Source organism: Camelus ferus, chromosome 1 (genome assembly GCF_009834535.1).
Source record: "Camelus ferus isolate YT-003-E chromosome 1, BCGSAC_Cfer_1.0, whole genome shotgun sequence".
Taxonomy (NCBI): Eukaryota; Metazoa; Chordata; class Mammalia; order Artiodactyla; family Camelidae; genus Camelus; species Camelus ferus.
Genome location: NC_045696.1, coordinates 46,907,192 through 46,929,859, shown reverse-complemented (window position 1 = coordinate 46,929,859; position 22,668 = coordinate 46,907,192). Strand labels below are relative to the sequence as shown.

The 22,668-nt window shown below is 41.4% G+C and overlaps 1 long non-coding RNA gene across 1 annotated transcript; it reads left to right on the top strand.

Annotated features, from left to right (window-relative positions):
- Nucleotides 1–2,125: 2,125 nt before the first annotated feature.
- Nucleotides 2,126–21,270, top strand: LOC116663282. Its single transcript, XR_004319521.1, has 3 exons — nucleotides 2,126–2,136; nucleotides 14,498–14,503; nucleotides 21,174–21,270. It is a non-coding gene; the product is annotated as an uncharacterized LOC116663282 (long non-coding RNA).
- Nucleotides 21,271–22,668: the final 1,398 nt, after the last annotated feature.

Sequence of the window (22,668 nt, the reverse complement as noted above, 5' to 3'; positions counted from 1 at the left end):
GTGACTGTGTGGACAGCAAATGTAGTTCCATTATTTTTTTTCAAATCTGTAATCACAGACCCTTTTCACCCAGGAACACACTTTAAGAATGCAGATTTAGGTAAATGGGTGTGTGAAAATCAGTAAACAAATTTGAGATTATTTTTCAACCTTTTATTAGAACTGGTAGACCTGTGTAGGAAGTTAAGAAAACATAGCGTCACTCTCTGATTCATAACTCGGCTGTGTGGATGGTAAACAAGCATGGATGGATGCTCTCTGAACGTCAGTAGACTCTGAAGATTTGGGAAACTTCATAGAGAACCTAGGATTAAATGGCCAGATGCCTTTCTTCTTAAAACTCTTTTATGCCAGCCCAAAAGGCTTTTTGTTTTTTCTTTAAAGTAGTTTTCATTATAGCAATCCAATTATAGTAGTTAGCAAGGCCTCCCCTATTTTGTGGTCAAATAGTAACCATTGCTATAACTTTACCTTTTTTAAAACTGAATGTGCCCAACAACCAAATAATAAATCCTAAAATTTTATTTTTGAAAGGATAGAATGACATTTTAAAAGCTAAAAACAATTTTGGATTCACTAGTTTGTTGTTTGGCAAGTTAGAAAAAAAAAAATACAGAAGAGAGAAGATCAAGAACCATGGTCATCTTACTGTGTTCTAAATAACACATCTCCAGGATCAGATTTCCAGAATTGTGTGCTATTGATACAGATATGCAAAGTTCAAACCTGTGATTTGCTGATTCACCATCCGTGTTTTACTTCAGGCTCGCCTTGGCCTCCTCCAGGTGAGTGTCCTTGCACTCACTGCTCAGTACCAGCAGGACACTTCCCAGGTGGCCCTCAGAGCCCATCCCCTGCTTCTTCCCATCCCTTACTTGAGAAAGCTGTTGGATAGACTTAGTCTTTGGATATAGTCCCTACTCTATGGGTTAGTAGTTAACAAGTACTTATCACTTTCTTACCCTGCAAAACATTTTCTAGGCTAGGAAGCTCTGACATTCCTAACTAGTTGGAAATCAAAATCAAAAAGGCAACTTCAAAAAAAAAAAAAAAGAAAGAAAGAAAGAAAGAAACAATTTCCTAGCCCTCTTCTCCCTCAGTTCTCATTTCATTGGTCTTGGGTGTGATCTTGGGTGGTCAGAAATTTTAAAAAGCTCCTCAGGTGACTTTGAGGCAGCTCACCTAAGAACTGCTTTAAGAAACTACCACTTTAGAAATGTTTCCTGGCTACAAGTAAACTGATAAACTATCTTAGATCTGAAAGCATCTTTAAAGAGGATCTCAATTAGTATTTCTTTAAGTGTGGCCTATGAACTCTTAATATTAGCTCCACCTGGATTGATCATTTTACTACATACTCTAGATTATTTAACAAACACTAGCAATTAAGACATACTAATATTAAAAACTGTCACTTAAAAAAATCATAAAACCAAAGCCCAAAAAAGTAAAATGGTCTGCCCACTTAACAAACCAAGATTACAATCTGCACAATTTCCTAAATTATTCTCAACACAGCTTGGAGCAGCTCTGGAGAAACTTCATGTTCACAGCCCCTGCCACCCATCCTGTCCCATCCACATCCCAAAGCAAGATTATACAGTCATGTTTCTATTCATGTCCAATGACTGCTTTTTTCTCTATTCCCTGTATAAAGACTTCTGCATAGAATACTGCATGGTGAGGTCAGACACCTTGATTCCAATCCTAAATCTGCTAGTAATTTTCTGCATGATTTTCAGGATATCACTTATCCTCAGGGTCAATTTTTTTTCTTCTGAAAAGTTAGCACTAGAATATGCTGGATGCTTCTAGTCCTAAGACTGCATGATTTAAAGTTTTAAAAACTTTAACAGGCTCTCCTCCGCTGTTCGTAGTAACTTGCAATGATGTACTAGCTTCTAAGAGCTGATTGTCAGAGATTCAGAAACTTTAAAAGCAATCGTTAAACTGTTGGTAGCTTAAAACTAGCCCATAATGGGAGTATTTACACCACAGAAATAGGAAAACACTAAAAATCATGGCTTTAAAAAGCAAAAAGAAAACAGGACAGAGAGCTGGTTTACCAGCACACCGCTGATAGGTATTATAATGTTCCATAGACCAGAACCAAATGTGGTAAATATACAACAGAATGTTCCACCATATTTTAAGGTAGATGATTATAGTACTAATTGAATTAGACCAGATTTGCAAATTGTTCTCAAAAATCATTAAGTCTCCATAAAGCTACTGAGTGTGTCAGATGTGCGTCCCCTGCACCATTTTTTGATATTTTACTGCCTTCCTAACAAAACCCAGTTCCTTTCACTGCTTCTCAAATCAATTGACTGAAGCAGTCCAAGCATCTTCTTACATGATGGATTCAAAGATCATGCTTGTACAACTAGAAATATGTAGAATGCAGAACTAGTTCAATTACTTGACTATAAAAAAAACACTAATTCAGTTCACTGCATCATTGATCTATTTAATTGTATAGCAGCTTCCTATTGATAACAGGAAACGTCCCTGACCCAACCATGCTGAAACTGGCCAGTTTTCCACAAGCACAAATTTCAGAACACACAGAGACTAAAAATCACAGCCAGAGTTTATTAGATTTTTCTTAGTTTCCCTTGCCCTTGCATATGGCCTGATTTCTCCTATGCTTGCTGGACTTCGCTGGTCATTATACGTTAGCCTGTACTTATGTTCGTGACTGGATATTTTATTTCAGATAGACATTGTTAGAGATTTTAAGCTATCTATTCATCTGGTTCTTAGAAACCATTCAGCAATCCACGAGCTTTACAGAAGGTACCACTAATCCAGAAGTGCCACCTTCAGTCACAAATGTGACCTCTTGGTTTACGCAGATGCTATTAGTACACTTATGCTGTACAAATACAACAAAAATTGATGAATTACTACTATATTTGGGGCACAGTATTAGGTGCTGAGGGAAACTAATATGAATAAGACATTATCCTTCTCTCCGAGAACTCACAGTCTAATGGGAAAGACACATGCATATAATTAAAATGTTATAAATACTAAGTTTCATAATAGAGAAAGAGTGTTACTGAAGCTGAGTGGAAAAAGTAATTCTAACTTGGAGGAAACAGAGAAGAATTCATAGAGTTGATCCTTGAGGGATGTGTCAGATTCCAGTAGCAAAGAAAAATGGGAAAAGCCATTCCAGGCAGAAGGAAAGAAGCAAAGTCATGGGGATTTGATGGGGAATAAGTATGCTGGATCAGATAGTCCAGAGGAAGTATTAGAGGAACACTGGGATAAAAGGAAGATAAAATGGAGTTTGAATAGCAGGATAAGAGTCAAGCAGGAAAAGTGGTAAATCAAATATGCATAATGCAATAAACTGTCATCATCATAATAATAATTAATAATAATAATAATAATAGAACTGGATGCAGTGGAATGCAATTGAGCAAATATGAATCCACTGAGAAAAAAGGATACTTCAACCAGGTCTTCTAGAATTTTGCAAAATAAAAGAGGAGAAGCAGCATTCTAAGAACTAACATGAACAAAGGCACAAAGATAGTGAAAATACCAATTATATCTCAGTATGCCAGGCATGGCGCTAAGCATATTATCTATATTACCAGATTTTATTTTGCAACTGAGTGAGGGAGGTATTATTTCCATTTTACAGACGTGAAACTGAGATTCAGAGAAGCTAAGTAACATGTCCAAGACCACACAATAGTGGACTTAGGATTTGAAGTCATAATATATTCAATCTGAGAAATGTAAACATATATGATGTAGGAGGGTAAAAGTAAGTCAAGTTAGCTATAGTATAATAAAATGTTTTAATTATAGTAATCCTTGATTGAGCAGCTACTATTTTGCAAGGAACTTAATATATATACAGGCATACCTCAGAGATACTGCAGTTCAGTTCCAGACCACCACAGAAAAGCAGTGAGTCACAGGAATTTTTTGGTTTCCCAGTGCATGTAGAAGTTATGTTTATGCTCTACTGTAGTCTATTAAGTGTGTGATAGCATTATGTTTAAAAAAAGTACATATATTAATTTAAATATATTGCTGAAATATGCTAGCCATCATCTGAGCCTTCAGTGAGTCATAATCTTTTTGCTGGTGGAGGGTCTTTTCCCCTGTTAATGGCTGCTGACTGATCAGGGTGGTGGTTGCTAAAGGTTGGGGTGGCTGTGGCCATTTCTTGAAATAAGACAAAAATGAAGTTTGCTGCATCAATTGACTCTTCCTTTCATGAACGATTTCTCTGTAGCCTGTAATGCTGTTTGATAGTGTTTTACCCACAGCAGAACTTCTTTCAAAATTAGTCAGTTTTCTCAAATCCTGCTCTTGCTTTGTCAACTAAGTTTATGTCATATTCTAAATCCTTTGTTGTCATTTCAACAATCTTCACAGCATCTTTACCAGGAGTAGTTTCCATCTCAAGAAAACACTTTTTCTGCTCATCTATAAGAAGCAACTCTATTGAACTCATCCATTCAAGTTTTATCATGATGCAGCAAATAAGTCACATCTTCAGGTTCCACTTATAATTCTTGTTCTCTTGTTATTTTCATCACATCTGCTGTTACTTCCTCCATGGAAGTCTTCAACCCGTCAATGTCATTCATCCATGAGGGTTGGAATCAACTTCTTCCCAACTCCTGTTAATGTTGATATTTTGATCTCTTCCCATAAATGCCGAATGTTCTTAATGGCAGCTAGAATGGTGAATGCTTTCCAGAAGGTTTTTCAGTTTTCTTTGCCCAGATTCATCAGAGAGATCACTATCATTGGCAGCTGTAGCCTTATGAAATATATTTCTTTAAGACTTGAAAGTCAAAATGACTCCTTGATCCATAGGCTGCAGAATGGGTATCATGTTGGCAGGCATGAAAACAACAGGTACCTAATTGTACATCCCCATCCGAGTTCTTGGATGACCAGTTACATTGTCGATGAGCAGTAATATTTTGAAGGGAACCTTTTTTTCTGAGCAGTAGGTCTTAACAGTGGGCTTGTTTTCCACAAGCCATGTTTGTAAACAGATGTGCTGTCATCCTGGCTTTGTTGTTCCATTTATAGAGCACAGGTAAAGTAGATTTAGCATAATTCTTAAGCCCTAGGATTTTCAGAATGGTAAATGAGTGTTGGCTTCAACTTAAAGTCACTAGCGGCATTAGCTCCTAACAAGAGTCAGCCTGTCATTTGAAGCTTTGAAGCCAGGCATTGACTTCTCCTCTCTTGCTATGAAAATCGAAGATGGCATCTTCTTCCCATATAAGCCTGTTTCATGGATGGGATCTTCTGGATAACTTGCTACAGCTTCTACATCAGAATTTGCTGCTTCACCTTGTACTTTGATGTTATGAAGACGCCTTCTTTTCTTAAACCTCATGAACTAACCTCTGCTAGCTTCAAACTTTTCTTCTGCAGCTTCCTAATACCCAGCCGTCACAGAACTGAAGAGAGTTAGGGCTTTGCTTCTCGATTAGGCTTTGGCTAAAGGGAATGTTACGGCTGGTTTGATCTTCTCTCCTGGAAGTAGTAAGACTGTTTCGCTCCCTTATCATTCATATGTTCACTGGAGTAGCACTTTTAATTTCCTTCAAGAACTTTTCCTTTGCATTCACAATTTGGCTTAACTGTTTGGTGCAAGAAGCCTGGCTCAGCTTTCAGCATGCCTTCCTCACTAAGCTTAATCGTTTGTAGCTTTTGATTTAAAGTGAGAGACGTGGAACTATTCCTTTTGTTTATACACTTAGAGGCTGTTATAAGGCTACTCACTGGCCTAATTTCAACCATGTTGTGTCTCAGGGAATAGGGAAGCCTGAGAAGGGAGAGACAGGAATGGCCAGTCAGGGATGTCACAATTTAATACAGTTTGGGCTCAGGAAAAGGCAATCCTGGGGTTTCAATCTGGGGGCAGCAGGCCAGGGTTCAGATCAGAGTTGGTATGACACCAGATGCTAAATTAGGTCATGCCAGATTGTGGAAAAAGAGAGTAAGAGCTGGTCCTCCCAGGCCCTGGGGCTGGAAGTGAAACAGGACAGAGGCAGGGGTACTGGATGGGCCTCCCCTGCAGTGACCATCCCTCGGAGAGGATGCAGAAAGTCCAGGACACCAGAAAACGGCATGGCTCTTGGAAACCACTCAGCAGTCCCATTATTTGCAGAGGATGCAGCTCTTCCAAAAGTGCCCCCTTCAGTCAGTTTCTTATCTCCTTGTTTAGGCAGATACTGTTGGTCCTACTCTCACCGGGAGGCTGGAAGGTGGTGGAGGAGCACTGGCCCCACTCACACCCGCTGGCCGTGAGCAGTTCCGCCCCACTCATTCCTGCGCCCCTGTGGCCTGGGAGCGAGCGAGGCTGACACAGCTGCGCAACTCGGACAGAATCTGGGCCAGAATCTGGAGTCGCCCGTCCCCCAGGAGTCTCTACCACAAGCCTGGAGTGGGTGAGGTGGTGCAGAAACAGACTGGGAAAAGGCCCGAGGACTGGAAATGCTTACCCACAAGGACTGGCCAGGGGACAGAAACTAAGAAGCGTTACTCAGATCACTTAAATCCAAATGAGAGAAATGTAGCTTCTAATGTTTCCCTTCTTTTCCGCCTTCCCTTGGTCCTTGTGTACTGCTTTAATTTTTCACTTTGATTTGTAATTGGAACAAACCTCCAAAAAGAAAGTTCACTTTGTTATAAAATGATGGTAATGATCCCTCCCTCTGGGGAGCTGTGAGGCGTAAATGGGGTGGTGGAGCTGACGGCACCATGGGGCGCTCCGCGTGTAGGTCTCCCCACCTCCAGCACCGCTGCCCCCCTCCCCCTCCCCTGGGGTGCTAAGCCTCAGCTTATAAATCCCTGCATCTCATCATCAAAAAAAATAGAAACAGATGTGATTAAATTAGATGTGGCTGATTTCTACATACAGGCTTAATAGTGAGAGAAAAGAAGCAAGCCTTTGGCTTCCAAATCAGCTTTCACAGTGTATTGAAAGGGTGTTCTCTACCATACCCTTTAATGGGTGAGAAAATTGAAATCATCGGCTGAATAGAACGACCCTCTCCAAATTTATAGTTGTAGTCTGTGCCCTGGGAGACAGTTTCTTGTCTGTCACTTAGCATTTGGGAAATTCCAAGAAGTCGAAAGAAGCAAGACAATGAATCATTTGGAAGTACTTATCCTTCCAGTTCTGGAGCAAACCAGTCCACCAGAATCACCTTTATAGGATTTCAGCACTGCTGTTTTGTAAGTGCAAAGACTGTCATCATCGGCCCGTTTACCTTTTCACCTTAAGAGAAGTAGCCAGGGCTTACGATTATAGGGGTCACCAAGTTCCACTTGTGGACCAACCTTTCCTGTAATAAGATTCATCTAGCTTCCCTTAGAAATTCACACAGCTTTCAAAGTACAGTTCCATTAGCCCCGTTTTAACTCCCTTGAGGCCAGGGAGCTCATGATCTTCAACAAACCTCAACAGGAATCTAAAGCCATTCTAAAGGCTACTCAACTGCCAGTTCTTAGGGAGTTGATGGATGTCTACACATCCCAGCAGCCTCTCTACCCCTACCTTGGAGGTCAGGCTGAGCTCTGGAAAGGGAGAACATGGTAGTGTTGCCATGGTGCGAGGTTGTATCACGTCTGCACCTCCTGCAGCACCACCAACTCCTCCCCACCACCCGAGGGTCCAGGGATCCCCAAGGAGACCACCCCCACTTGTCTCCCATGATGATCTGTGCCTATGTGTATGAGTATGCATACGCACACACTAACATTCAAAGCTCAGAATAATTTCACAGAAAATTCAGATTAAGACCTCAACTAAAAATCAGAGGTTGCCACAACCTGAAGCCTGCATTCCATCTGTGACAACCAGAGCAAGAGGAGCGATGCTTGCGGTTGGACCTCAGTCCTCACCACTCCCGGGTGTGTTCCTGAAACGAGGCCATCACTGGCAGTTCTGAATACGAAACATAATGACACTGGATTATAAGAATTCTCTTGGCTGCTTCACTCCTCTGTGTAACCTGTGGAGCCCAGAGGGCATTTAAGTGGAAACCAGTGAATTTTCGCTGCCTGATAGACTCTAATCACCACCACAGGTGCCAGCAACACCAGACCCATAGAGCCACCCACTTTCAGAAAAAAAAAAAGATCAGCAGGTTTATTCCCTCTCACTGAGTTCGAAGAGCTCTTGGGTGGAATTGGTACCAGGCTCCTAAGGCCGTGGGCCTATTCCCAGGGCTAGAACGTGGGCTGGCAGGGCTCTGAGTTTGGCACTGGGTCCCTTTGACATTTCCTGTCTCTTCAGGGAGCAGAAAACCAGCACCCCTCACAGGCCAGTTCAGTGTGAGCTGGCTGAAAGGAAGGTTCTTTTTGTTGTTGCTGTCATTCAAGTATTGATATCCCGATATTTTATATCCATGTGTGCATATTTTACACATATTTAGGCCTGGATGATATTACAGTGGAAAACTTAGATATCTTATTGCTCTATAGTTCAGCTGAGGTTGGGGAGCCCTGGCCTAGAGGGGTGGGCTGTGTTTCCTGACATCTCAGTTCTCTTTCCAAGGTGAGGAAGTGCCCTGCTGAGACATTAATAGTCCTATTAATCTTTAATAGACCTTATCCTATTAAACAGCATGTCCATCCATTCTCACTCTGCTTTCCCATTCAGCCACAGAGATGCCCAAAGCAGAAACCACTACCCTGATTTAACGAACAGGAGGCTCAGGTGAAGTGAGCTGCTCACGGGCATTTGGGTGGTGGAGGAGAAGTCAGAGAAAAGCCAGCCTCCTAGCCGGCAGCCCAGGATTCTTTCTGAGACTGATGCCTCCACAGACTCCAGTGAACATTTAAAACCTAGCTGCTGATTGAATAAGCTGCCCACGGTCCCTGGCAGTGAGTACATAGGAAGATAAAGCAGGTTATTAAGAATACACATGCACTGAACCGAAAGTTCCTGCACGTTGTACGGAGTCAGAGGCTTAAAGCAGTTGTCAAGGCACTCTATGATGAAAAATGGTCATGGTTGGAATGTGCTTTTTTATCTCACTAATTCTATAACCTAACTTTTATCAGGAACCTCAGAGCTGAAGAACTCAAACTGCATTTTGAAGCTTATCTTATTAACATTCAGCACCACACCCTCAATGGGTGTGGGGCACGAATTGTTATTTTCACGTTTCCAGTGGAAATGTGTCACTGAAAAGGAGCATGGCCATGTGTGTCTGGGTTAAGGACCTAGAGCCTGTTTTCTCTTAGCGCCATCACCCGTGTCTGAATCAGCTCTGCCTTCCCCGGAAAGAAACAACACTGAGATAAACCAAGTGGGATGCGGTCATTTCAGTCTGATGTCCCCGGCATCACAGTCTGACCAAAATAATAAGATCAAAGCCCTAAGGCTATGATGAAAATAAAAGGCTATGATGAAGTGAGGTCAGCACCTGGTACTCAAATGTTCCTAGAAAAGAAGTAAAAAAACACAGATGTTTATCATTACACAATGGCAGTTAAAAACTGTATCTCCCAGTGAAAGCAGCCAGCATAGACATCCATGCAGTGAACACACGAGAGCTGGGAATTTAGATTCGATTCCAATGATCTTTCAGCCTGATCTTGAGCATCTGTGTGTCAATTTCACTGCCTCCAACAGTTCTCACTATTTCTCATTCTGCAAATCTCTCTGTGTGTTTTGTTTTTGTTTTTGTTTTTGTTTTTTAAAGCAGGCCAAAGAACCTGGAATTAGCAACCCCAATAACCACAGAAAAGAACATAAGAAATGTTATGCAGGGCAGGTCAGTGATCCATGTGGTCAAGAATTCTGTCACCATTATCTGAGACATTTGGGAGAGGACGTGACTTCTTAAAAACTGGTGTTTCACTCCTAAAAACTTATCCTACAAATACAGAAATCACTTGAAGATTATTCATTGCAGTGACACTTGTTAAAACAAAAAATTGGGAACAAACTGGTGGCCATTAATAAAAAATTGGTTGAATAAATTATGGTATATCCATACAATGGAATATAACTCAGCTCTGAAAAAGCAATAAAGAAGGTCTTTATGCACCAACAAGGAATGATCTCAAGGACATATTGTCAAATAAATAAAGCAAGATACATACAAACAACTATGTATAGGATGCTGCTATTGGGTTAACAATTGTCAGGATGAATATATTTCATCATTTAATATATATTTATTGACATCTTCAATGTCCAGGAACTTCTCCAGACCCTGAGGATATGGGAGTAAATAAGACAGACTAAATTTCCTGTCTTCAATGAATTTACTCCTCTTTGTCTATATATGCACTTTAAAAAGTATTTTAAAAGACACAGTAATTACCTGTTGGGAGAGGCAGAGGCTGGGCAGGTGTGGGACAGGGGCAAGAGAACAAGTTTTCACTGTATGGCCTTTTATTTTTCCTACACATTTAAATCAAATAAAATGCAAATAAGAAAATTAACAAGAAAATTTTAAACATCATTCTTTATTAATCTGATATGGATTTGCACTCAGTAATTTATCCAAACCTCTCTTGAACTTCTTTATCTATCTAGCCTATGTACTACCCACTGTGCACACTCTCTCATGTATCTACTGGTTGAGTTTAAATAAAATATCATTCCTTTTGTTTATCCTATAAGCATTTCTTTCTTGGTTCCAAAACAGCCCTTTCGTCTAATATTCTGAGATTAAATGAGCATATTTATGTTTATTGTCCTCAAACCATTCATTAATCTATAAGCCTTAATGACATCTCCCCATTATCTTTACCTTCTCTCACTAAAGAGTTCTCATTCCTGGTAACGAATTCCTTACTTCCATTCTGTTAATTACATAAATCAGCTTCTCTGCTGGTGATGGAAGCGACTAGGATGCCATTCTTCCTGCTACTAGAACCATCACCACCAGCCTCACCTCTCCCATGACTACCTTTCACGTTTATGTTCATCCATGAACTCTTTGCCCTCAGAAAACACCCAAAAATGATCATTCTAGAACACAGACTTTTTTTTTAAAGAATCCTTGCAGTAAATTTATCTCTTCCTGCCCACCCCCCACATCATTCCTCTAACTCCCAGTTTTCAGCCTGTCCCTTGTTCCCTTTATACCCTCCATGGAGGACGCTGTGCTGGGTGCCCACCATTGAGTTTCATGTTGTACGACGTGTTTCTACCCCTCTTCTCTCACCTAGGCCTTGAATTGCCAAACTAAAAGGCATTTCCCTCTTCTATCTTCCTCAGCCCTCCTGCAGTGTTTGAAACAGCTTGAAATCATTTATACCAGTCATAGATCACAGGCTCCCATCATCAAGAGGGTCCTTGGCTGCTAGTTGACAAAGAGGTCCTTGGCCTCTTACAGAGGGGCCTCTGGAGATTCCTGTGGGCCCCAGTCTCTCCAGTTTAGGAATATTCATGCAGCCTCTGTAGCAGATGCTGTCAGGCTCTGCCCACTTCACCTGGGATCCCCTTCTAGGGTGACCGACTAATAGTTTGGACTGCCTAGAACTGAGGTAGTTCACAAGATGTGGGACTTCCCATTTTAAATACAGACAGTCCCTGGCAAATTGGGATGAGGTCACCCTCCCTTTACAATTTTACACACACTGCTTCTGGGTGCCTCTTCACTCCCAAAGGCCAGCACTTGTCTCCTTGCTGGAGGGCTGCCCTCAGGCTGCTAACCTCCCTCACCTCCTGCCCTAGAGAGCCAGAAGTGACTGAGAGCTTACATGTCCTTGAGGCAGCTCTTAACTAATGGCGAAAGGGTAGAGAAGTTTAGATGCACCACTGTCTTTGACCTTGATGGGGACGAGGCTGAGCTATGACTTACGTGGTCTCCAGGACTCCTTGCTGGGTTAGGTCAATCTTCCCTTCCATGGGACTCTGGTGCACATCCCTGCTTAGTGGTCCTCCCTTTGCTGTCCCACTTCCCCATTCCCATCTAGTTTTCCTGGGAACACCTCCAAATAAATCATCCTTATCTCAGAGTCTGATATTTTGGTTATCTATCCCTGTATAGTAAACCATCCCAGAATCTAGTGGTTAAAACAACCATTTTATTATCTCTCACAGTTCAGTGGGTTGACTGGCAGCGGTGGGTGGTTCTTCTAGTTCATGTGATGGCTGGCAGCTGGGGCTGCAGTCATGCGGGGGCTCTACTGGGGTGGGATGTCCCTGATGCCCCACGCCATGGATCCTCATGTGTCTGAGGTCCCCTGATGCTTCTGCTTGTCACATGTGGGATCTCTCACGTGCTTATGGTCAGATAGCAGCTGGGGCTAGAGTCATCTGAAGGACCAAGCAGAAGGCTGGATGGCTGGTCTGTATTTCCTCTCCATGCAGTGTCAAGGCTTTTCCTCTGGTACTAGTTTCCCAGAGCTGCTATAACAAAGCACCACAAACTGGTGGCTTAAAACAGCAGATATTGATTCTCTCACAGTTCTGGAGGCTAGAAGTCCAAAATCAAGGTACCAGCAGGGCCATGCTCCTCCTGTGGGCTCTGGGGGAGAATCCTTCCTCACCTCTTTCTAGCTTCTGGCAGGTTTTGTCAATCCTCCAGGCAGCATCCCACATCCTCTGCCTCTGTCCTCACATGGCCTCTCCCCGCGGGTCTGTGTTTTCACATGGCCTTCTCATGAGGGCACCAGCCATTGGCTTTGGGTTCCAGCTAATCCACACGGCCTCATTTTTACTTGATGCCATCTGCAAAAGCCCTATTTCCAAAAGAGGTCTCACTCACAGGTTCTGGTTGGGCAAATGGTCTCTCCACATGCCCCTCCATCACAGTCTCCAGACTACTTTCAAGCAGCTCGAAACACCCAGAAACACAAAAGTAGAAGCTACCAGGTCTTCTTAAGACTTGCCAATTACTTGCCAATTACTCCCACTGGGCCTAGCACTGTTTTAAATGCCGAGTGAAGAACAAGACAGGCAAGGTGCCTGTGTCATACAATTTCCATTATAGTGGCAAGAGCATTACTGAACACTTCCCTTGCCGAGAACTCTTTGGGTTACCATGTTGTGATTGTGTGGGGAGAATAACAAAACTACATCTGACACCTGGACCCTAGTTGTGCTTTGGATTCCAGACAGAATGAAAGATAAAGTAGCCTGTCTCCTGGCTTAAACCCATAATGTCCTTGAGCCTCTGTTTCCTCAACACATAACGGAGGGTTTGAACCAGGTGATCTAAGAGCCTTTTGGCTCAGGTCTCCACCATTGACGCAACTGCTTTCCTTTGTTCAAACAACTTTACAACTTTCATCTTCTTCACAGGCTTTAGAAGCAGCTAATGTTTTGGGGGGATGAGTAAGGAGGGACTGAGAACTTATAAAGAGGAAGAAAGTAGATGAGGGTCCTGGACAGTTGAAAACTACCTCTCCTGCTTCACAAGACATTCCATATTCATGCACCCTTTCCTTTCAATGGTGACACTTCCCCAAATTACTAATACCCACCTGCTCGAATTGTGGTTTCCATCTCAACTGACCCATTTGGCAGGAGTGACAGGCTGCAAATTGTGATCTGGGCCAACATCATATGATTTTTCACCATTGCTATCTTGAGTGTACACCTGTTTCAGAGAATGCCAGGTGTTAGGCAACAGATGTTCTGGGGATTCACAAAGAAAAACAGGTACCTGCTCCTCTATGTTTCTTAGCATAAAACCACAGTGATACCCATTAATATGCTTGAATGGAAGGGACCAGAGGGTCAGCCCACTGGGGGCATATCTGTATGTCATTCCAAGCAAGTCAGTAGAGCTGAGAATAGGGCTTTTTTGAGAATAAGTGTTAACAGAGCTCTGAATAAAAGGTGACTGTGTGCCAGTGTTTTTTCTAAGTGCAGTACAGGGACCACATGCATCAAAAGTACTTGGGCTGCATATTAAAGTGTAGATTACTGGGCCAGTCTTAGAGAATCAGAAGTTAGTAGGCCTGACACTTAATCATTTCCCCAAAACACACTGAAAATATGGAATCCTATTAGTATCTCATCCTTTCATGCAATTCTCAACACCCCCGTTCTTTCTTCGAGGAGATGTGGATTCCAGGTCAGACCTTCAAAAATTTCCTTCCTGCTGGGGACCTGGAATGAGCCCAGCCATCAGTATCACCACTACCACCCTCTCCCTTCCCTCCACCCTCAACTCTGCATGCCTCACTTTCTGCTGAAGCTGTAGGAACAAAAAATCCAAGGGTGCAGCAAAAAATAGAGCCTGAAGAATCACCCCAACCAAGGGCCAGCAATAGGCTCTGCCTTGAAGGCACGGTAGCTGGGAAGCACAGAAGGCTGGAGACGCAGGGAAGTGTGGTGAGTGGGGTGGGAAGACGGACACCCAGGCCAGTATCACAGAGCTTCACGCTGCAGGGAGCCAAGTTTCACGACCCAGAGATGGAAGACTAGATCACACCCTTTTGCCATATGTCACTGAGAAAATGAAAAGGATTCTGCAATGAGATATTCAGAGTGTGCTAAGAAGCTTACAATAGAAGAAGAAAGTTTTGAGTCAAAGAATTTTAACTACCTTAAAATTTAGTATAGTCCCTATCACTCAACAGAGATTTTTAGTTTTTACTATTTAGTCTGTTGCATTTAAAATTAATTCTGTTGTGTTTTTAAAGTCATTCATCTTACTTCCATCCAATGAATATTTATCAATGCCTGCAGGGGATACAATGTTCAGCAAAAACTGACCTGTTCCCTGCCCTTAGGGAGTATATTTTCCACTGGGGAAGAGAGTCATTGAGTAAATAATTACATAAACAAAAGCATTATTGCCAGCTGAGTTAAGTGTTATGACAATATTACAGGGATATATTACAGTAGAACCTGCCCTAATCTTGGGAGGGGGTAGGCAAGAAGGTGTCCCTGAAGAAGTGACACGTGGTCTAAGAACTGAGGAATGAGTAAAAGTTAACCAGACTTGGTGAGGCAGGGTGGGGAGAGCATTTCAAACAGAGGAGACAGCATGTGCAAAGGCCCTATGGTGGGATGCAGATGCCCACAGGAAAGCAGGCATAGGATCCGTCCTAAGTCCAGAGAGTGGGGGATCCACATGAGACTGGAGCTTCAAGCAGAGGCCAGACTCTTCAGAGCCTTGCTGGTCCTGCTAGTAGATAGTCCTTTATCTAGGAACAGTGAGAACCATGAAAGCAGGGGGATGATATGGTCAATTTGCATGAAAAGGCCTCTTATATTGCAGTGTCAAGAGCAGAAGAAGGCCAAGGCTGGAAGTGAGGAAGCAGTCAGGGGTCTACAGCACCAGATCTGATGAGAGATGACAGTGGCTTGGGCAAAGTGGGTGGCCGTGGAGATGGGGAGAAGAAGACTGCTTTGAGACATATTTCAACAGAATCAGTCACAGGACTTAATAATGGATTGGGTAGAGGATTGAAGGGGGAGGAGAGGGATGAGTCAAGAATGAGGCTCAGGTGTCTGGCTCATATGGCTAAATGGAGGACTGCGTCCTTCACTGATGGAGGGAACACCTAAGAGGGCTGGGCTTGGAGGGGAAAATAATTATGTTAACTTTTGGATGTGTCTAGTTTGAAGCTTTTCTGAGATATCCAAGTGGAAATCTGAAGGAGGCACCCGAAGTTCCGCTGACATCAATGCTTTGATGGCAATTGCACTCAATGACAGAGGGTGAGATCACCTAGAGGTTCCATATAACCATCCATACAGAGTGGTGGTGGAGGGCAGGGGTCCTGGATTCAAGCTGCCTGGATTTGCAACCCAGCTTGGTTACCTCCTAGCTGTGCCACCATGAGGAAATGACTCAAACACTCTACACCAAATTTTCCTCCCTATAAAATAGAGATGATAATATTTCCTACCCTATAGCACTGTTGGGAGTATGAAATGGCATGATGTATTTATAACTCTTATCATGGTTCTCAGAACCTAGGAACTATCTTACTAACCAGTCAGTAAGTGTGGACTTTCCTTCTTCCAGAGAGTACAGTTAGTGTTAGGACCCAGTTTAGGACTTGGCAAAAGGACTAAACCTTGTGGAAATCTAATGCTTAATGGCTGTATAAAGAAAGATGAATAACAACCACGTTACAGCCTGAATCTGTGCTATCCAAATCCTCCCACCAGACAAACTAGGTCAGCAGCCATATATGGAACCGGCTAGGGTGGGTTATCCCTTTTAAAGCAGATAGAAAGGGAGGTCAGAGTCCTTGAAGCGAGCCCAAAATCAAAGGCCTGGTTCAAGGAATAAAGGGAGATAGAGAGTAAGGGACAATAAGCAGAGTCAGAAACAAGCTGGAAATAGCCTGGGAGCAGGTCAGAAACCAAGGAGCTAAGGACCAGGAAATGGCTGCTATCCATGGGATGCCCAGAGCATCCTAATAAAGACAGGGGGACAAGAAGGGAGGAGCCACAGGATTTTTCATACCATTCTTGGATGGATAGATGCCTACCTTAGAAATATTTAAAATTGTTCTGTACAGAAACACTGAAAAAAAGTTTCCTCTGTATCACACAGGGAACTATGTTCAATATCTTGTAACAACTTTTAATGAAAAAATAATATGAAAACAAATATATGTATGTATATGCATGACTGGGACATTGTGCTATACACCAGAAATTGACATATTATAATTGACTGTACTTCAATTTTTTAAAAAATTAATTATTTACTTTTAAAAAGACACAATGAAATGACAGAATTTGGTAGCACTTCTAGTTTTAGAGTTTTAGAGTGTTCTATGTTATGTAAGTTCAGTCATGGCACAGTCTGAAATTTTGATACTTATATGTTAATATGTTACTTAAAAAAAATGTATCTTCTCTGTTATTCTCAACTAGCAATATTGTTTGGGGATATAATACATCAGACAGGAAGTATTGGCTTTATCCAAAACCTAGTTGACAGCCACATTCAAAATGTTCTAAAAATGCTTATCGAAATGATGATAATGATGATAGTAATAGTGATGTCACCCATGTCATTAGCAATGTTGTCTGCTGACAATAGGATCTGGTCAAATGTGATACCCGTGCTATGAAAAAAACTATATATGTAAATGTGGCGTGGTGTGTGTGGGGGGGCTGCATGCAATGGCAAGAAAACTTAATTAAAAGCAAATTTGGACTGAAACCAAATATATAGCAATAGAATTTGCATTACTAAAGTATTGCTGTTGGCTCAGGCTCCTAGAAGTCTATTCTCATTATTATGATAGCTTCTATTTCTCCCATCAGATTGATGAATTGCTGAAGGAAGCAAAAAGTGAATTCGTCTCAGTAAGTGAAAATCATTTCATTGAGCATGAATTTCTTTTGGTCCAGCCCCAATACTAAAATAGTCACAGGGTGAATATCAAATGGTCTCTAGACCAGACTATTTTCAGTCAAAGGCAAACATGCAATGCAGTTCAAAGGAAGAAACATTATTACCTGAAATTTAACAAGATCTTGGGAAATATTTAAATAGACTAAATCTACCTTAATTTTTTTTTTCCTGTTGTTCTGAAAGTTCTCCAGACTGACATGATCTGTTTACTTATTGATTGCATGTTTCCTACTGTGCCAACAGCATTAGAGCCCCTGGGATCATTTTGAATGTAGCTTTTTAGTTTTCTAAATCAGTGCGCTGTCATGTATTAAAGGCAGATGGAAAGTGATAAGTGGCCATCTCTCCACACACACCTCAAGGATGAAATTCTCTTCACCCCTCGCCCCACCCTAGCTGCCGTCTTGCTGACCTGCTTCTCTTCAGGAGTCCTCTCATTCTGTTGGAGCTTGGGGCCAGAGTAAAAATCACTCATCCAGTCCTCATCTTCCAATTCCACGCAGTTAAGGACTTGGCAAAAGGAGTAGGTGGAGAATGAAAGCACACTCTCAGCTTGACCAGCAGGAACACCAGATAGGGTGACGCTGCGCCATCCAAGCACAGTCTCAGCTTGCTGTTCTGGGCCAGGGAGCACCAGGCACTTTGTTAACCTGTGCGGGAAGTACAGCCGGACCTACTAGTTCTCTGCTCTGTGCCTACACCTGGGGACCCACTGGACTGTGACTTATTACCCACCTGCAAGTGGAGAAGCAAGAACAAGCTAGTGACAAGCTAACCACTGGGAGACTTGAGGCAGGCAAGTGCAGATCCTAGGAGCACTTGGGTCTGAGAAACTGGGAGAAAAAGAGCAGAGACCTATCAACATTTAACTTAGCACAGTAAGGAAACATGGCCAAGTAAGTGATGCTTTCCCCAGTCTCACCGACCAGAAAACCAAGAGAAGAGCTGAGGAAGCCGGGAAGGGCAGGGCTACAGCACCTCTCCCAAGAGAGCCACCAACCATTCCCAGATGTATGTAGAGAAACTATTATTTTTCATTATTTCTCCAATGGAAGTAATACACAAAAATGTTTTTTCCTTTTATATCAAGCACTGGTTATAGATGACCCAGAATTTCCACTATGGAAAAGAGTTCATCGAGGTAAAGTTTATTCACGTTCACCATTTTGGTGATTATTAACCCTATTTTTCAACTGGCAGCAAAGGATTTCTGGAGATCAGCTAATTCAATGTCTCTGAAGAAGCTGGTACAGTTTGTTGTAAATGTGTTTTGCTTCACAGACAATAGTGCTGTGATGGAATGGTTTGTCCATGAGTCTGTGAATAAATGAATAAATCACACACCTGTTAAATTGTGTGCCACACATAATGAAGGGGTTGTGATGTGGGTTTTTTTTTAAGCAAGATGTTGCTTCTCTCCATTTGCTGCTCCTAAACAATTTCTAAATGTAATGTTGTGTATGTCTTCCCTTTTAGTGAAGCTCAAAGTACTTCATGGTGTTCGTATGTATGAATTCTAATTCTATTTATTCTCCCCATCAATTCTCAGAGTTCCAAATATAAACCTTGTGATTTGGCATCTGAGCAAATTCAAATATATCAACATTCTGGTCCTGTACCAGGTTATGTAGTAAGTCACATAGGGAGAAGTAGGAGTGGTGGATTCTGAACAGGTGCCAGGGCCTGCCACACACCTGGGCAGGTACTTATGTAAGGTGTGCAGGATCCTGGAGGAAACTGCCCAAGCCTTGGAGCCTCAGGCACCAATCCAGGAATACCTACTCCAGATGAGATCTCCATACCAGGAACGTGGCCACTGGCCCAGGACAAAGGAAGAAGGAACTCATGAAGATGCTGAGTTTAAAACCTTGTGCATGGATGGCTTCTGAGTCTTCAGTTGTATCTTACAGCTTTAAAACAATTTCCCCTTCAAGAGTTGGGAAGTGTACTTCCTTATGAATGAGGATATTATGTCTTTATCTAAGCTAAACAATAATTGCAACATTGATTTGGTCCTACTTTGTACCTATTATTGCCAAGATATGCAGGGAAAAGAATAAAGTCTTTGGTGATTTCCCTGGGGAAGGGGAAGTTGGGATAGATTAGGAGTTTGGGATTAACAGATACACATTACTGTATATAAAATAAACAACAAGGACCTATTGTATAGCACAGGGAACTATATTTAATTTCTTGTAATGAGCCGTAATGTAAAAGAAACTGAAAATATATATTTGTATGTATGTGTGTATATATGTGTATGTATATATATGTATATATATATACACATATAAAAACTGAAACACTTTGCTGTACACTTGAAACTAAAATTGTGAATCAACTACACTTCAATTAAAAAAAGAGTTTTAAAAAAAAAAAGAGGAAAAGCTTTGGAAGCAGACCTAACCTGTTTTAAATTCATGCTCTACATTCTAGTTGTCATTGGCCAAGCTACTTAACTTATCTGATTTGTTTATTCATCTTAAAGAATAGGCATTTTTTTAAGATTCCAAAACAAACTAGTGAAAAAGAAGCAGACTCACAGATATGGAGAAAAAAGTGATGGTTACCAGTGGGGAGAGGGAAGGAGAGAGGGATAAAACAGCAGTAGGAGATTAAGAGGTGCAAACTATTGTGTCTAAAATAAGCTACAAGGATACATTGTACAACATGGGGACTATAGCCAATATTTTCTAATAACTAGAAATGGAGTAAAACCTTTAAAAATTGCGAATCATTATATTGTTCACCTGTAACTTATATAATATTGTTCATCAATATACTTCAATAAAAAATTTTTTTAAGTAGGCATAAAATTAGTATAGAGTAGGGCTGTTGGGGTAATTAAATGAGGCTCTGTGTGTGTGTGTGTGTGTGTGTGTGTGTTTGTGTAAATGAAACATGTAACGTTCAGATTGAAACAGACATGTGGAAGTTAGATATTTTTATTTTTGTCTACTTCATGTATTAACTTCTTTACTGGTCCACCTGGTCCATATATATTTATTCATAACAGCATCAAAGAGGTTCTTTGGCTCGAGGTATTATAAAGACAAAGGGAAGTGAAAGAGAGAGAGTAAGGAAAAAAGATAAGGAAAAAAGCAAAAGAAAGAAGTGAAAATGGCCGTGTGCCATAATACTGAGCCCTACAGTTGACTCAGCCATAGTTGTGCTGATAAGCTGTATGTTCCATACAGTGGGGTTCTGATAGAACTTACGATTCCTCCTCACTAAGACCTGAAGAAGACTCCCTCGGGAAAGGTTAACAGAGTAGTCTCTGGCCTGGGGTAAACTTTCCTTTCCTCCTCGTGTTGTTCAGCTGAGCCCTCCCCGCCTGCTCAGAGAGGCTGTGTCTGAGCTCGCCCCTGTTCTCAGTGTTTTCTCATTCACTTGCTCCAAGTTCACTTTATTTTGAGAAGAGCTCTTATCACTGTATTGCTAAGGAGGATCTCATAGTCTCTGCTGATTGAGTCAAAATGCTAGCCACTGTTAACTTAAGATGGCGTCGAAATGCTTCTCTTTTCATTTTTGTTTCCCAAAAGGCTTCTTTCTCTTTTTTATCTGATCAGAGAGGCCCCCTGCCCTTATCCTCAGGAGGGCACATTCCAAAACCGCCCAGTGGATGCCTAAAACCACAGTACCAAACTCTGTACTTACTATGTTTTTTCATATACATACATACCTATGATAAAGTTTAATTGATAAATTAGGCACAGTAAGAGATTAACAACAATAACTCATAATAAAATAGAATAATAATAATGATATACTATAAAAAAGTTATGTGAATGTGGTCTCTTTCTCAAAATATCTTATTGTACAAATTTAATACCTATTCCATCTTAACTAAGCACTTATCAAGCACTGCAGTGAATTTCTTTTTCCTTCTTCACAATTTCATGAATGGAAGATTCATTCTTACCACAGATCTTGGCAACCTCAGCATATGATTTTTTTCTTTTCTTATGAAGTCAAGAACTTTTACCTTTTCATTTAAATTTGGATAGCACTTGATGGCTTCTCTTTGGCATACTCAAACTGAATTGTCAACATCACTACCCTGGTGCTTTAGGCCATTATTAAGTAAATTTGGGTTAACTGAACACAAGCATTGTGATACCTCGATAGTTGAGATGATAACCTAGATGACCCCCTGGGGCAGGACATGCTGGACAAAGGGCTGATTCACATCCAGGACGGGATGGAGCGAGTTTCATCACACTGCTCAGAATAGCATGCAACTTAAAACTTACGAAATTTTTATTTCTGGAATTTCCATTTAAACTTTTCTGACTGAGATTGACTGTGGATAATTGAAACCTCAGAAAACAAAATAGCAAATGAGAGGGACTACCCTTTTCTATGTCTTCCTGTGGAGATAGGGAGACTTGTACTTTTGTTTTTCTTCTCATTATCTGCTCCTGCTAGCAGAAGAAGTAATTTTAATGTTGGTTTCAACCTGAACAATGGATTCCTTTAAAATGTGGATGCATGACTCCTTCTGCATAATTTCTGTATCTGAACGGTACCTGTGGCCACAGGAAATCAAGGCTGCACTCCTTAATCATTTACATCCAACACTGAGTGGGCTTCAAAAGCACATAAAGTGACACTGAAATCTGTCTGTTATCTTCAAGTGCTGTTTTCAGAGGTTTGTCGGAAGGGCCTTCTAGCCTTATGAAATAACTAAGTAGGAGGCACAAATAAAAGCCATCTGGCCTCCATATGCTGCTGGGGGTGAGTATAGTTCAGGGGTAGAGTGCGAGCTTAGCATGTGCAAGGTCCTGGGTTCAATCCTCAGTATCTCCATTTCTAAAAAAAGGAAACAAAAGGAAATATGAATAAAGTATGCACTTTATTTTAAAAACTGCTGCTCTCCGCTCACCCCATCACTTTTCTATAGCTCCTGAAATTCTCAGCACTGTTCATTCATTCTTCAATCCACAAGTATTTGCTGAGGTCCTCCAAGTATTTCATCACAGACTAGGTGGTGGGAGTTCATATAATGTGAATATACATATGGCTGTGCACACACGAACTCACAGTGGGTCCAGAAAGGGGACAATTAAACAATCATGGTAATGTGTTCTCAGTGCCATGGCAAGAAAAGTACACCTCGCTCAAGAGCCTTACTGGAAACTTTTAACCTATGAAGGTGGAAGAAGGCAGGGGATGCTTCCTGGAGGAAGCGGGATTTTAATAATCCTATGATGCCATTCTTCTGAACTAGGGCATTTTTTAAATCCTTGTGAAAATGCAAACCACTTACTCAGGAGAAAAACATTTTTAGATCATAAGAACTGTGGGTATTAGCACAAACTAATCTTCAAAAGTGAGGCTCTGAAGAAATAAATATTAAAATTAT